Source organism: Heterocephalus glaber, unplaced genomic scaffold (assembly GCF_053883595.1).
Source record: "Heterocephalus glaber isolate CG9 unplaced genomic scaffold, H.glaber_assembly_v1.0 deba00001717, whole genome shotgun sequence".
Taxonomy (NCBI): domain Eukaryota; kingdom Metazoa; phylum Chordata; class Mammalia; order Rodentia; family Bathyergidae; genus Heterocephalus; species Heterocephalus glaber.
Window position 1 is genome coordinate 126,145 of NW_028258431.1, and position 15,444 is coordinate 141,588.

At 37.2% G+C, this 15,444-nt stretch overlaps 1 protein-coding gene across 1 annotated transcript in view; it reads left to right on the forward strand.

Moving 5' to 3' along the window:
- The window catches only part of LOC147821749 (uncharacterized), a 120,055-nt gene extending 104,617 nt beyond the window's left edge, over positions 1 to 15,438 (forward strand). Inside the window, exon 7 of the transcript XR_015446592.1 lies at positions 14,037 to 15,438. The gene's annotated coding sequence lies outside the window, so the exon portion shown is untranslated. The remainder of the gene's footprint in view (positions 1 to 14,036) is intronic.
- The last annotated feature ends 6 nt before the right edge of the window (positions 15,439 to 15,444 follow it).

Below are 15,444 nucleotides of genomic sequence, written 5' to 3' on the forward strand. Positions count from 1 at the left end.
TTTACAATTTTATTTTGGGAAATTTGCCAGGTATAATAACTGATTCTAAGGCTCATAGTCAAGCTTTATTCTAAACATACCAAATATTTCAAAACAGACATCTATTTTGCTTGTGCATTTTGAACAACTTTAATATATAATGGTCCAAAGACTCATCCTCCAAAAGTGGAATCCTATTAATTTATTATGCTTCCATTTACTTTGCAAGGTAAAAAAAATGCACCTAGCAATCACCTAGTGACTGCAGTAGGAAATATAAATTGATGTGTAGTAAGCAAGTTTATGTGAAAGGACTCAGTTTTATCTGTCCTTTTTTTTTTTTTTTTGGTTTGTTTCAGGGTGTGTGTGTGTGTGTGTGTGTGTGTGCGTGCACGCGCACTGGATAGAAGTATAATGATTTTATTATGTGGTCCTCCATAATAACCGAATGGCATTTGTTTCATGGATTATGCATCCAGTTAAAAAAATAAAAATAAGATGTCATTCAGGTGATAGCTCCATGCCTCATTTCGTGATAATACTCATAGCTTCTTCACTCATGCATGGCACTGGTCATGTCGACTGGAATCATCCAACTCTCAACTCTGGTGGTTAGTGTACCTACTGAAGGAAAAGTGTCTTTTATTACAACAATTAGCCTTCAGCAGCATATTTTATTTAAAGTTTAACATAACTTAATGAAATACACATGTATTTGTCATCTTTGTTCTCAGAGATATATATCATATATATAAATGAGAAAATACTACCTATTTTATAAACTGAGACAAAATGAGAGTTGTGCATGCCATGGGAATTAAATAATTATTAACAAGAGAAAAAATTCTAATTTAGTGAATTATTTATAGCCTTGGTATGTAGCTAAGTTGCTTTCTTGATTTAGAGAAATCTACCGATTTTGAAAATGCTGTGGATTCAATGCCTACCAGACCTTTACTTTGGAAAATATATCTTTGCCATTTACAGAGTCAGCTGACAAGCATTCATGTATTAGAAATAATCACTGAAGTGTTTCATTTTTTAGTAATCCTGTACAGAGTATAACTTGTCATTCCTGCAAGCAGGAGGCAAATATTTTGAAGTGTTTCAATCACTGGAAAGCCAAGGATTAATTTACTCCTTTCCAAAGTGAGTTACCTCAGTTAAGCACCCCAGGGGAGGAAGGCATCATTAGGAGAACAGTTTCACAACCTGTAATCCCAGCTGACCTCCACTTCGACTTTGATTACCTGTGTGCTTCAGCTGAGGCACACATCGTGCCCTTGAAATTTGTTGTCACTACACATGTGGATATTCTAGCCACACCTGATGTTCCTTGTTACGAATGGACAATTGCTCTCTCTCCACTTCCTGTTTCTCAGTGACGTTTTTCTTTACCTTATTATGTATCTTAATATATAAGAATTACTAACTCTTCCATTCATCCATGTAGCACTACCTCACTTGTACAGTAGACTTCTCAATCTCTGATGATGTTTCCAGCAATGAAGAAGAGGTAGGTGGTCCATGCCATAAGAAATGCTGGTTCTGACCGGAGATGTAAAAGAAATAGTCATATTTCTGCTTCTTTAATACCATATCTGGCCAGAAGTAGTCCTTCAGTGATTTTCAAATTCATATTTTTAGAGCATATCCACAAGAGCTATTATAGAGAAATCCTTATGTACCATACACTATCTTCTTAGCTATTGAATAGTTTATCTATGTCATGAATTTGGGACAGGAAGAAAATTGCATCCAAGAAGATGGAAATTGGCTTTCAGGTATGAAGAAATTCATTTTCTTCTTATGCAAAAATCACAGATGTTCAATAAACTACATATATAGATATACAAAAAGCATGAGATATTAAAATTCAAATGGGAATAGCAATTAGAGAAAATAATGCCTTGAAAGCATCCTTAAGAAAGTGATGATAAAAAAAGACTGAGAAATAATGATGTATGTACAATTCACATAAAATCTCCAGGCTCATTCAAAATGATCCACATAAGCTCAGCAAGGTAGCTACCATGATTCTTTTTTTTTTTTTATTAAATTCTTTTATTGGTACGTTGTAGGTACACAATACAATTACATTTCTCATTGGGAACTGTACCTTTACATAATGCATCTTGGTTCTTATTTTTTTCCCATTCCTAGCCCTCCCTTCACCCCCTCCACCCTTCTCTATTTACAAAGACTTTATTTCCATTTTTTCCATTTCTCATCATTTTTCCTTTCCCTTCTTTCCTTTCCCCTGCCCCTCCCACTACCCCTACCCCTTTGGACCTTTTCTTCCTATTTTACATTATCGATTATTCATTCTAATCATTGGTACATTTTAGGTATATAATATAATGACATTCATCATTGGAAATTTGCACCTTTTCATAGTCTCTCTTGGTTCTTATTTTTCACCCTTCCCAGCCCTCCCTTCAACCCCTCCATTCCTCCCAATTTACAAAGATTTTGTTTCTATTTTTCCATTTTCTCATATTAATCCCATTCCCTTCTATCCTTTCCCCTAGCCCTCCCACCTCCTTCCCCTTTGCCCCTTTTCTTCCTATTTCACATTACCTATTATACCTTTAGTCCTTATTTACACTTTCAGTTTCTCACACCAGAGAAACTATTCAGTATTTATTCATGTGTGTCCTATTTATTTCACTTAAGAGTATCACCTCAATGTGCATCCACTTAGCTATAAGTGTCTCTAATTTTTCATTTTTTATGGCTGAGTAGTACTCCATTTTATAAAAAAACCCCACATTTTCTTTATCCAGTCTCCAGTTGATGGGCATTTGGGCTGTTTCAAGGTTTAGCCCTTACAAACTGTGCTGCTATGAACTTGGGCTCACATATATCACTGTGCTATGATTCTTTTAATTCTTTGGGGAAGATCCCCAGCAGTGGAATAGCGGGGTCAAATGGGACTTCCAGTCCTAGTTCTTTGAGGTATCTCCATACTGATTTCCACAGTGCTTGCACCAGTCTACACACCCACCAGCAGTGGGGCAGGGTTCCTCTTTCCCCACAGCCCCGCCAGCATTTGTTATTAGTTGATTTCATGATAGCAGCCATTCTTTCTGGAGTGAAGTGGAATCTCAGCGTTGTTTTCATCTGCATCTCTCGAATGACCAGTGATGTTGAACATTTTTTCATGTATTTATTTGCTATTTCTACTTCTTTGTCTGAGAAATGTCTGTTCATTTCAGATGCCCATTTTTGGATTGGGTCTTTAAATTTGGGAGGTCTCATCTTTTTAAGTTCTTTATAGATTCGAGATAGTAGACCTTTGTCTGAGGAAGAGCAGGTGAAGATTTTTTCCCCCATTGTGGGTTGTCTCTTCACACTGCTGGTGGTTTCTCTTGCTGTGCAGAAGCCTTTTAATAAGAAGAGATCCCATTTGTTGATTGTTTGTGCTAGTTCACGGGCAACTGAGGTCTCATTCATAAAATCTTTTTCTACACCAATGTCTTCAAGGGTTCTACCTAACCTCTATTCCAACTGGTTCAGAGTTTCTATTTTAATATTTAGATCTTTAATCCATTTTGATTTTAGTTTAGTGCATGGTGAGAGATACAGGTCTAGTTTTAATCTTTGGCAAGTTGAAGCCCAATTTTCCCAGCACCATTTACTAAAGAGGCTATCTTTCCTCCAGTGAGGATGTTTAGCTCCTTTGTCAAAGATGAGATGGCTGAGTGTGTCTGGCATTGTTTTTGCATCTTCTAATCTGTTCCACTGGTCCTCAGGTCTGTTTCTTTGCCAGTACCATGCTGTTTTTATCACAGTAGCTTTGTAGTATAGTTGCAGGTTGGGGATTGTGATACCCCCTGCTGTGTCTCTGTTACCTAGAATTCCTTGTGCTATTCTGAGTCTCTTCTTGTTCTAAATGAATTTTTGGATTGTTTTCTCAAGGTCCATGAAGTATGCTGCTGGAATCTCAATTGGAATTGCATTAAATCTATATAGCAGTTTTGGAAGTATGGCCATTTTCACTATATTAATCCTTCCTACCCAGGAGCAGGGGATGTCTGTCCATTTTCTGATATCATCTTCAATCTCTCTTTTCAGAGTGCTATAGTTTTCAGAGAAGAGGTCTTTGATTTCTTTTGTTAGGATGATTCCTAGGTATTTCAGTTTTTTGGATGCTATTGTGAAAGGAATTATTTGCCCTATTTCTCTCTCAGGGAGTCTGTCATTGGTGTAGAGGAAAGCTATTGATTTTTGTGTATTGACCTTGTAACCAGCTACTTGACTGAATTTGGTTATTAAGTCTAGAAGACTTTTGGTGGAGTTCTTGGGGTCTTCTATATAGAGCATCATGTCATCTGCAAATAATTACAATTTGACTTCTTCATTTCCTATCTTTATTCCTTTTATTTCTTTCTCTTGTCTAATTGCTGTGGCTAATGTTTCCAGAACTATATTGAACAAGAGTGGTGATAGTGGACATCCTTGCCTTGTTCCTGATTTGAGTGTGAAGGATTTCAGTTTTTGAACATTTAGTATGATATTGGCTGTTGGTTTTTCATAGATGGCTTCTATCAGTTTGAGGTAGAGACCATTTATTCCAATGTTTTGTAGGGTTTTTATCATAAATGCATGTTGGATTTTGTCAAATGCTTTTTCTGCATCTATGGAGATAATCATATGGTTTTTGTCCTTGGCTCTATTGATTTAGTGTATTACATTGATTGATTTGTGTATATTGAACCATCCCTGCATCCCTGGGATGAATCCCACTTGATCAGGGTGTATGATCTTCTTGATGATCTTCTGGATTCTGTTTGCCACTATCTTATTAAGGATTTTTGCATCTATGTTCCTTAGTGAGATTGGCCTATAGTTCTCTTTTTCAGTTGGGTCTTTCTCTGCTTTGGGGATCAAGGTGATGCTTGCTTCCAGGAATGAATTTGGGAGTATTGCTTCCCTTTCAATTTCATTGAAGAGTTTAAACAGTAGTGGCAGTGGTTCCTCTCTAAATGTCTTGTCGAATTCAGCAGTGAAGCCATCAGGGCCTGGGCTTTTCTTAGTTGATAAGTTTTTAATTACATTTTCAGTTTCATTGGTTGATATTGGGTTGTTCAGAATTTTTAGGTCTTCTTCATTCAACTTTGGTAATTCATATGTATCTAGGAATCTGTCCATTTCTTCTGTGTTGTCCATCTTATTGGCATATAGGTTCTGGAAGTCGGTATTGATGATCCTCTGGATTTCTGCTGGGTCTGTTGTAATTTCACCCTTTTCATTCCTAATTGCATGGATTTGGGCCTTTTCTTTCCTTTTCCTGACAAGGTTGGCTAAAGGTTTGTCAATTTTGTTGATTCTTTCAAAGAACCAACTCTTGGCTTCATTGTTTTTTCTGTATCGTTCTCTTAGTCTCCATTGCACTGATTTCTCCTCTGATATTTATAATTTCCTCCCTTGTATGAGCTTTGGAGTTGTCCTGTTCTTCTTTTTCTAGAAGCTTGAGGTTCAGCATCAGGTTGTTTAATTGGGCTCGTTCTGTTTTCCTAATATGTGTATTCACTGCTATGAATTTCCCTCATAAGACTGCTTTTATTGTGTCCCATAGATTCTGATATGTTGTATTGTCATTGTCATTTAATTGAAGGAACTGTCTGATTTCTTCTTTAATTTCCTCTGTGACCCATTGGTTATTCAGAAGTGTGTTGTTCAATGTCCATGTGTTTATGAAATTTTTTGAGTTTCTTTTGCTATGGATCTCCAATTTCGTTGCACTATGGTCTGATAATATACAGGGGATAACTTCAATTCCTTTGCACTTCCTTAAACATGTTCTATGTGTGAGTATGTGGTCTATTTTGAAGAATGACCCATGTGCAGCTGAGAAGAATGTGTATTTTGATTCTGTGGGGTGGAAGACTCTGTAAACATCTGTTAAGTTCATTTGTTCAAGAGTTCGATTGAGTTCTAGTATTTCATTACTTATTTTTTGTCTATTTGATCTATCTATTTGTGACAGTGGGGTGTTGAGGTCCCCCACTACAATTGTATTAGTGCATATATGACTTTTCATGTCTGTTAGTATTTGTTTGATATAGTGGGGCACACTAGTGTTTGGTGCATAGATATTTATGATTGTCATCTCTTCCTCTTGGATTCTTCCCTTTACAAGGATGTAGTGTCTTTCTTCGTCTCTCTTAATCAGTGTTGGTTTGAAATCTACTTGATCTGCAAAGAGGATAGCTACTCCTGCTTTTTTTCAGGTTCCTGTTGCATGGAGTATTGTTTTCCACCCTTTAACTTTCAGTCTATGTGTTTCCTTTTGAATTAAGTGTGTTTCTTGTATGCAGCATATTGTTGGATTTTGCTTCTTGACCCATTCTGCCAGTCTATTTCTTTTGATTGGTGAATTGAGACCATTAACATTGATGGTTATAACTGAAACGTATTGACTTGTCATTGCCATGACTTTTTCTTTTTGTTGGGTTCTCCCCCTTTACACTTAATTTCTTGTCATGCCAGATGGGTTCCTTCTGCTTTGCTTCCTGGGGTTGTGATCCTCAATGTCTGTTCCTAGGATATTGTGTAAAATTCTTTGGAGTGCTGGTTTGGTATTCATGAAGTTCCTAAGGTGCTCTTTGTCATGAAAGTATCTTATTTCTCCATCCATTTTGAAAGATAGTTTTGCAAGGTACATCAATCTGGGTTGGAGGCTGTTTTCTTTTAGGTCTTGGAATATGTCACTCCAAGCTCTTCTTGCCTTGATGGTTTGTGTTGAGAAGTCTGCTGTGATTCTGATGGGCTTTCCTTTGTTTGTGATTTGTTTCTTTTCTCTGACTGCTTGGAGAACTTTGTTCTTCTGCTGAGTTTCTGGAATCTTAACAATTATATGCCTATGTGTAGATTTTTTTTGATCAAGGCTATTTGGAGTCCTATATGCCTCACTTATCTGTATGTCAAGCTCTTTTCCCCTGCTTGGGAAGTTTTCTTCCATTATTTCTGTGAAGAGATTTTTTATGTCATCTCCACTCTCTCCTGTTTGTTCATTGAGCCCAATCAGTCTTATGTTATTCTTTTTTGCATCATCTAGCAGCTGCTGGATTGATTTCTCATGTTCCCTTATAATTTTGAAGCAATTTTTCTTTTCCTGGTCACTAATTGCAATCTTATCTTCTATATGTGAAATTCTGTCCTCACATTGGCTCATTCTGCTGTGTAGACTTTCAATGGAGTTTTTCATGTCCTGGAAATCTATTTGCATCTGTTTTATGGATTCCATTTGTTTCTTATGTTGGGATTCCATCATGTTCCTGAGCTCCTCTCTAGATTTATTAATCAAGTCTTGCACTAGGGGCACAATTTCTCCTGTTATCTGAGAAATTTTTTCTGATTTCATTTTTTCCAGATCCCCTTTTGTTGCCAGTTCAGTGGGTCCAGGTGGTTGAGTATCAGAGTGTTCCATCTCATTTCCCTTTGGTGTTGCTGTAGGTGATCTGGAAGCCTGGTTTTGAGACTTATTTACGTGTTTTCTCATTTTGACTGGGGCGGGGGTCTGTTAGCGCCTGCCCAGATTACCTCCTCTGAGTTGGGAGAGGTGGGACAGGGGCCGGGAGCAGCGGTAGGGATGGTGACCCAAAAGCCCTTTCCTGTGGGCTGGGAGCAGCGGGAAGGGTGGTGGCCGGGAATCCCCTTCCTCTGAATGAGAAGCAGTGGGATGGTGGCTCAGAAGCCCCTACCTCTGGGCCGGGAGCAGCGGGACAGAAGGTGGCCCAAAATCCCTTTCCTCTGGGCTGGGAGCAGTGGGAGGGATAGTGACTGGGAAGCCCCTTCCTGTGGACCAGGAGCTGTGGGACAGTAGCTCAGAAGCCCCTACCTCTGGGCCGGGAGCAGCAGGACTCAGTACCTTTGTCTGGTGGTCTAGTGTCCTCTGTGTCTTTGTAGTGTGGAACCAGGTGGCTGTCTGCAATGGAGTGACTCGGTGTCTTCTGGGCGACTTGGGACCTTGGTAGGGTGTGCACAGACCTGCCTGTCTGCAGCGGGTTGACCCAGCGTGTTCCAAGCGACTCGGCATGGTGCGGGCAGACCTGCCTGTCTGCAGCCTCTACCGTCGTTCTTATAGATGCCATTTTCTTTAATTATCTTTCACTGAATAATGCTATAAACTAGCAGTGCATTGGTTTTGATGATTAATAATGCTGTAACAAGTTTGTCCTGATGAAAAATTAATTGCCTCACTTCAAATAAATGACCAACACAAAGAAATGTACACACAGTACCACTCTGGTCTAGGAAGAAGGGAGAGGTTTTATGATTTCATTTGGGTGATAGCTCCATCACTCATTTTGTGATAATATTTGTAGTTTCATTCCCCAATGGCATTGGTCATATTAATTAGAATCATTCAACTTCCAAATCTGGTGGTAAGTATCCTTACTCAAGGAAAAATGTTTTTATTATAGCAGTTAGCCTTCAGCAGCATATTTTATTTAGTTTGGCATATTTTAATGAAGTACACATTTATTTATTTGTCATCTTTGTTCTCAAAGAGCAAGGACTGCAGTTTATTAAAAATCTCCATTTTCATTTTTTTGTTTTCCATTTCTCCTCCATAGATTCACTCAGTGAATTTTAGTTGGTTGACTATGCATAACCAATTAGTCACAGTTTAATCTAACCTTGTTATTAGCTCCATACTTGAAGTGCAATTATTTATTTTCCTGTAACTAATTCCATCTTTAAGTCAAATCCACCACAAGATGGATGTGTAATTTGGACCCTAGAGGAATACAGTATCTTGAGTCTTTGCTGTCATCTGAATTTGGTAATTTGACTGCATACACAACCCGGTGGTGGGCTCCACTCCCTTCCAGCTGTGGTGGAGGCATTAGACCCGTAATTTCAAATGTTGCTAAAATGCAACAGTGGCTCTTTCAACTCTCATAAAGCTAAAGCAATTAAGGAGTAACTTACACGATATTGAAGAACCCAGATCCATCTTGTTTTCAAAACTATAGATTGTATAGATTTTTCCATCTGCAAATATATCACTACCATTCTTTCAGGAAACAAAGGGATAAGTTTATGACTTAAAATTTTTTTCCAGTACCGGGGATCAAACTCAAGAACTTGCGCTTATGAGGCAAGCACAGTGCCACTGAGGTAAATCCCTGGCCCTACAAAGGGATAATTTAACACCTTGGTTTTTAGGGGGAAAAGTGAGATTCAGGAAAGTTTTAGAAAATGATGTAGGAATACGAGAGAGAGAAAGAGAGAGAGAGAAGTTTCTGTAATGTAGCATATACAATGTTTTTAATATACCTTGATTTAGTATAATTGTCTTATATGTTATTTTTGGCCTATTAGTCTCATTGTTAATTTGTACATATGTTAATTAACTTTATAAGCACTTAAAAGATAAATAAATGAATCTGATGCTGGCAAAAAAGGAGGGTAGAGGGAAGGGGAAAAAAGAATTGAGACGTGTTATGTACATGTACCAATTCCCTGCAATGAATGTAATAATGTTGTAATGCAAATGTGTACTAATAAAACTTAAAAATCAAAATGATAAAATGTTTTAAATGTAAGGAAAAGAAAATAATGTAGGAAGGAGAGCATATTCTAAAGAAAATATTTATGACTAGGCAAAAGATAGCTGATTTTCAACATAGCAAATCTACCTCCTATGACATTTTATTGGTGGGTCTGTGTGATGATACACTTTCATGACTCACAGAAAATACAACACCAGGATTGAACTTTCACATTAATCGAGCACTGTGGGTGACGAACTGTCAATCAGTCCTAATAAATGTACCACAATGGTGCAGGACAATGATTGTGAGGGAGATTGGAAGTGTCCACAGTAAAGGATGTGGGAGAACACTATAAATTTTGCATTATTAGTGAATCTAATGCTAAATTTTGCCTTACTAAAGAACCTGATGCTGCTCTAATATTAGCCTGATTAGAAAGGGAATGAATTCCTGTTATGATTCATAGTCCTTCACCATCATTAGTTTCTGTTAACATGCAGTTAATTTAATCTCTTTGAGTCCTTCTAAAGCCAGCCAGCATGAACGAAGATTAATCTTACCTTCTCTGAGCCTCCACTTTTCCATCTATACAATAGGAGCCTAGTTTGCAGGTATAACACATGAATAGTAAAAAAGATACATACAATCATTTTAAATACATAGGAAAGGCATTTTTGAATAAAAAGGAGAAGTTTCATTTACTGCTCCTTGGATTCAATATCTTTTCTGAAATATTCATTGCTAACTTCTTTTTCACTTTTATACTTTATAATCCTAGTTATTAAATCTTTAATATCTAGTTTTTCTAATGCACACGTGTATTTTAACATAATACTATTTGATATTTAATACAGAAGCTTCAGGATGCACTTCATTTAATTTTTTGTCAAAGTGCTAATTTTATCACATAACACTGAAAGAAAACACTACATGGAATCCCGTTGCTTCACCATAAGGGTCTGGGGGGAGACTGTTTAATCATGAGCTGTGTGCTTGGTTCTGTCTCTAACAAGAATGAGAACATGATCTTGATGCATCAATAATAACTTCCCTACTATTCTGTGGGGTGAGATCTAAATAACCAGTAAAGTATTATGTTGCCCATTACTTTTTTGCACCAATAACACAAGAAAATATAAAGGGGAGGAAAACAGAAGCCAAAGGCATTGCTCACCTTCTCTTCTAGCAAGAAGAGAAAAACCCTGTGATGCTTTCCATATTTTTCAATACTTTAGCCAAAGAATAGAACTCCAGATGCCCTTGGATGGAATAAAAACCCAAGGCTTAATGAATATGACATCTTTATTACACTCCCTTGAATAAAGTAAAGGTTTGATAAGGTTAATTATAAACTTATAAAGATCTTAGAATAATTATTCTAGGGATTAAATATTTTCAACAGAACAAATCTATTTTAAAATACTTACTCCATTATTAAACACTGAATATCTCAAAGACTTTTATAAATTCTAAGTATCTGAGACTTTTATGAATTATTTCAATTTCTCATGCTAAAAATACAATATTCTAACAAAGGAAAATGTTCTGATACCTGGATCACCTTTGAAGATGTATTTAGTTATACATAGAACTAAAAATTTATCAATCTCAAATTTTCATCCAGTGATATATTTAATGCAATTCTATTATATGCTCCAAATTATAATTAAATTTTAATTTGGAATCATTGGGTTATTTGCCAAATTCTAAAAGTCACCATTTTCTGTTAAACATAATATATAATACACAGAGATTTTCTGAGCAATTTTGATTTCATAATGCTAAAAGCATTAGTGCTCCAACTTGGATTCCATTCACTGTCTTGTGTTGTCTGTCCAAAAACATTCCATTTCTGTTCACTTTCTGTTATTTCTGAAAAATATATCTTCCTTGCCATATCACTTCAGTTTTCATTATAAAATTTCATCTCTGTGGTGTTAGATAATACTTGCATGGTATCCTCTCTGGGCACTGGAGAAGAAATTCATGCTACCTTCTCCTTCAAACCCAGTTCTTTGCTGGAGCATTAGAGTTTTCTCCACAGTCCCAGTAGAAATGACCACTTGCTTGAGTAGGACGACACATACCCAATTAAAAAGGTCCTTCATATGGCTTGGAAAGTGCCCTTCAAGGCCCATATATTGAAAGATGGCATACCCTTAGAAGGTGATGGAGCCACTGGGAGGCAGAGTCTCATGGGAGGAAGTTAGGTCATTGGGAGACATGCTTTGAAGGAGACAGTGGGACCCTACTCATTCCACTTGTTTTCTTTCATTTTCCAGTTATGGGGTGAATGGTTTTCCCCTGCCACCCATGCCATCATGATGTGCTATCTCAACCAAAGCAATGGAGCTAAACAATCATGGATTGAAATTTCCAGAACCCTGAGACAGAATAACCCTTTTATCTTTATAAATTGAATATTTCAGGTATTTGTTAGAGTAATGGAAAGACGACTCATGCAGTCCAGCTCTGCAACCTGCCATTAACAGCTTTTGTAGTGTATTCTGTGTCTCTGTCACACTGGACAAAGACATAATGCCCATACAATACCTTTGATCTTCCCCAGTTATACACCTTGCATTTGTCTGAATCAGGTTAACTGTGGTAGAAAAGAGACTCCAAAGAGTACAATGGTTCAAATACAATAGAAGTTAATTTAGGAATCATATCATGGTATTAGCTCTACTGATCAGCCAAGCATTTTCTGAACCATACTCCTGAGTAGGCACTTAAGATTCTGCCCAGCAGAGAGGGGAATTAGATAGAGCAATGCTGGAAAATGAATACAGTGAACATCTTCATTAATTCAAAAAACATTTTTCGTGTTGGATGAATAGACACAATACTTACTCATTTAACCATGTAGCATGGTGGGTATTAAAATGGAAAGTGACAAAAGTGCTCTAATTTCCAGAGAGAAAAGTATCTTTAATTTGGAGAGTAGGAAAAGATTAGACAGTAGGAAGGACCATTTGTTTCTATCCTTGTAGCCACGTGAAGCAGAAAAAAATTAAGTTGGTCTTTTCTTCTGGCCTCCATTGAGCATAAGGCTCTACTATGGTTTGGATCTGAAATGTGCTACAAAGCTGCATGTTTTGAAGTCTTGGTTCCCAATCAGTAATGTTCAGGTGTGGGGCTTTGGAAAAGGGATTAGACTGTGAGAGCTCTGTAGCTTTCCTTAGAATAGACCCAAAAGAATTAAAGGGAGCATGCTAGAGTGATACCTGTACACCTGTCTGTCTCGGCACAATTCACAGTAGTCATGCTATGGAGCCAGCTGAGGTGCCCATCAGCTGAGGTGCCCATCAGCTGAGGAATGGGAAAAGAAAATATGTTATATATAAACAAAGAAGAAGGAAATCATTTTCAGAAAAATGGATGGAATGGTGAAGGAAGACTATGACAGAAGAGGAAAACTATCAGGAGGAAGAAAAAGGGAAGGGTAAGGTTTGCAATGAGGGAGAATGAACAATCAAAATATATGGACATATGGCAAAATGAAACTTGTAACTAGCATGCAGTGGTACAAATAAACAAAGGAAAACAATAATACCACTAGGTTGTGCATAGGAAGACAGTGTGTGCTGCCAGGTTGAGTCGTGTAGATTTTCTTTGTGCATTACCTACATGTGGAAAAACATTTGTCCCTAAACTAGTGCCTAGGGAAACTCGGGCATTTCAAAAGTAAAACACAGGGCCAGCCAATCCATTAGGGAAATGTCACACTAAATGCTAAAACCCTATTGATTGATTTAGTGGTCCAGAAACCATAATTAAAGCATGATTCTCATAACCTATTTATGACAAATAGGAAAAGTAATTGTTTTATGTTTACCTGCAATTATTTTCAACAATATTTGTAATTACAAACCTAAATGGAACCTCAAAGTGTTATTTTCTGTATTTTTGCTGCGAGGCAGGACTGTGAAGTTATTATAAGACAAGTGAATATCCTTCTAATTCTTGAAGATTTATAGGCAAAGAGTTTCCAACAGCAACACTATAATTCTGATTTTGAATTTTTTTGGAGAACAGATGTTTGAATTTTATGATACAGGCACACAAGTTTATATGACATTTTAACATCATTCCAGACTTTTAGAATTGAGACAAAATGATATACTGTATTTCTTATTAATTTTATCTTTGTTACACATTTTTCACGATCTCTGGATTGAGTAGTTGACATCCCATGGAAACAAAACCTTAACAGAAAAATTCCTAATAATTTTGACACTTGGAAAGATATTATTAATCTTCCCATTTTCAGGTAATATACAATGTTTTCGTTGTTGGTGGAGTATGGAGTAAATGCTACATATTTCCATTCTTGTTTTAGTACTGAATTTGACGGATAAGTTACTGGTTTTTCATGTATTTTTCTATTCCATTAAAACTGACTTAATACAAATAGCACTCCCCCCCCAAAAAAAACAGCACAGGTAATCACCGATGAGACAAATACATGTGTGATGCAGCTCAATTGTACTTAGTCTTTTGTATAGATTTTATCGACTAGAAAATATATTCTTTACCTTTTCTTAGTGTTGCTGGACATGACTTAGCAGTGATAGCACAACAAACCATCCCAAAGAGCCAAAAGTCTATTGATTGAGTGGAGAATTAATTCCTGTGAATGCTAATTGAGAAATGATGATCTTCACCATGTCGTCTCTGTGCTGAAACCACTCTCAGTGGGAAAGCTACTTTCAAACACCAAGAACCGTGCAACCCTCTGTATCCAACCCTTCCTTGGGATGGCTGAGCACTGCTGCCCGGAAGCACAGGCTTGCAGGTGACATCTTTGGCTTGGGGACCCCTCCCTTAGAGTGCATGCTGCTCTTCTTGTGCACTTCAGCTTCTCCAACTTCTGCTTTATGGGACTCCATGGGGACAACTGGGCATGGCCATTAGTCCAGAAATGAAGCACATTAACAACCTTGGAGTGACTCAGTCCACAGGGAATGGATGCTGTTGGATAAATACTTCTCTATAGTGAAATTCCAAGTCTTCCTAAACATTTCAAAGCAGAAAGAGAAGCGTGGCTTCTTTTACCCTAACTCTTGGTCTTTACTCCGTTTGCTGATGCCACCAATTTGATAAGTCCCCTGCACATAGGTGCCTGCTGGAAGCTTTGCTTATAGGAGATATGTACAAGAAGACAACTTTCTTCTTTCCTTTCTACCCTTTTCCTTCCTTTCCCTCTCCTCTCTCTCTACCTTTTTCTTCCTCTCTCTATTTCTATCAACCATCTGTATTATCAATCATCCAGTTGAAGCATGACAGAAATATGATTTCTAAAGAGACATTTGCACATAAAAGCCAAGTTTATCTGAATCAATAAAAGGAAATCATTTGTAACCAGCAATTCTTTAGATCTTCAGTCTGACGCTCTCCCAGCTGAGCCATCTCGGCGGCCTTGTAAGCAGCAATTCTACATTAGTTACTGAAGACCGTATTTATCTGTATTTAAAGAAGGACTTTTTGTATACGAAACCAAGTCTGCATGAAAGGCCAAACGGCATGGTTTCAAAGGTGAATTTTCTCTGTATTTGAGAAAAATGATGTGGTAATTGTAGTAGGAAAATCTGAGTAAGGTCAGGAACATAAAGTAAATGATAAGACCTTTTAAAATAAGAAAATAATGTATGGCAGGATTGTACAAAGTACACTCCAAACCCCACCCCATTGTGAAAATCTGCTTTCTAATTAGCGTTAGTGAGCCATGTAAAATACCTTTCCGATTTCTTGTAGCTTTTCGTTGTTGGAAACACAATCAGATTATTTTCCTAATGCTAGTGTTATGACTTGCTGATTGTTTTTTGATTTAACGAGATACATGAGATATCTTTATTTGATTATCCTTCAAATAACGAGCTGGTTATTACATCTAGTATAAACATGAAACGTCAGCCAAGTTCAAGTCTAACTAGGTCATCCTTGGCATTTCCCT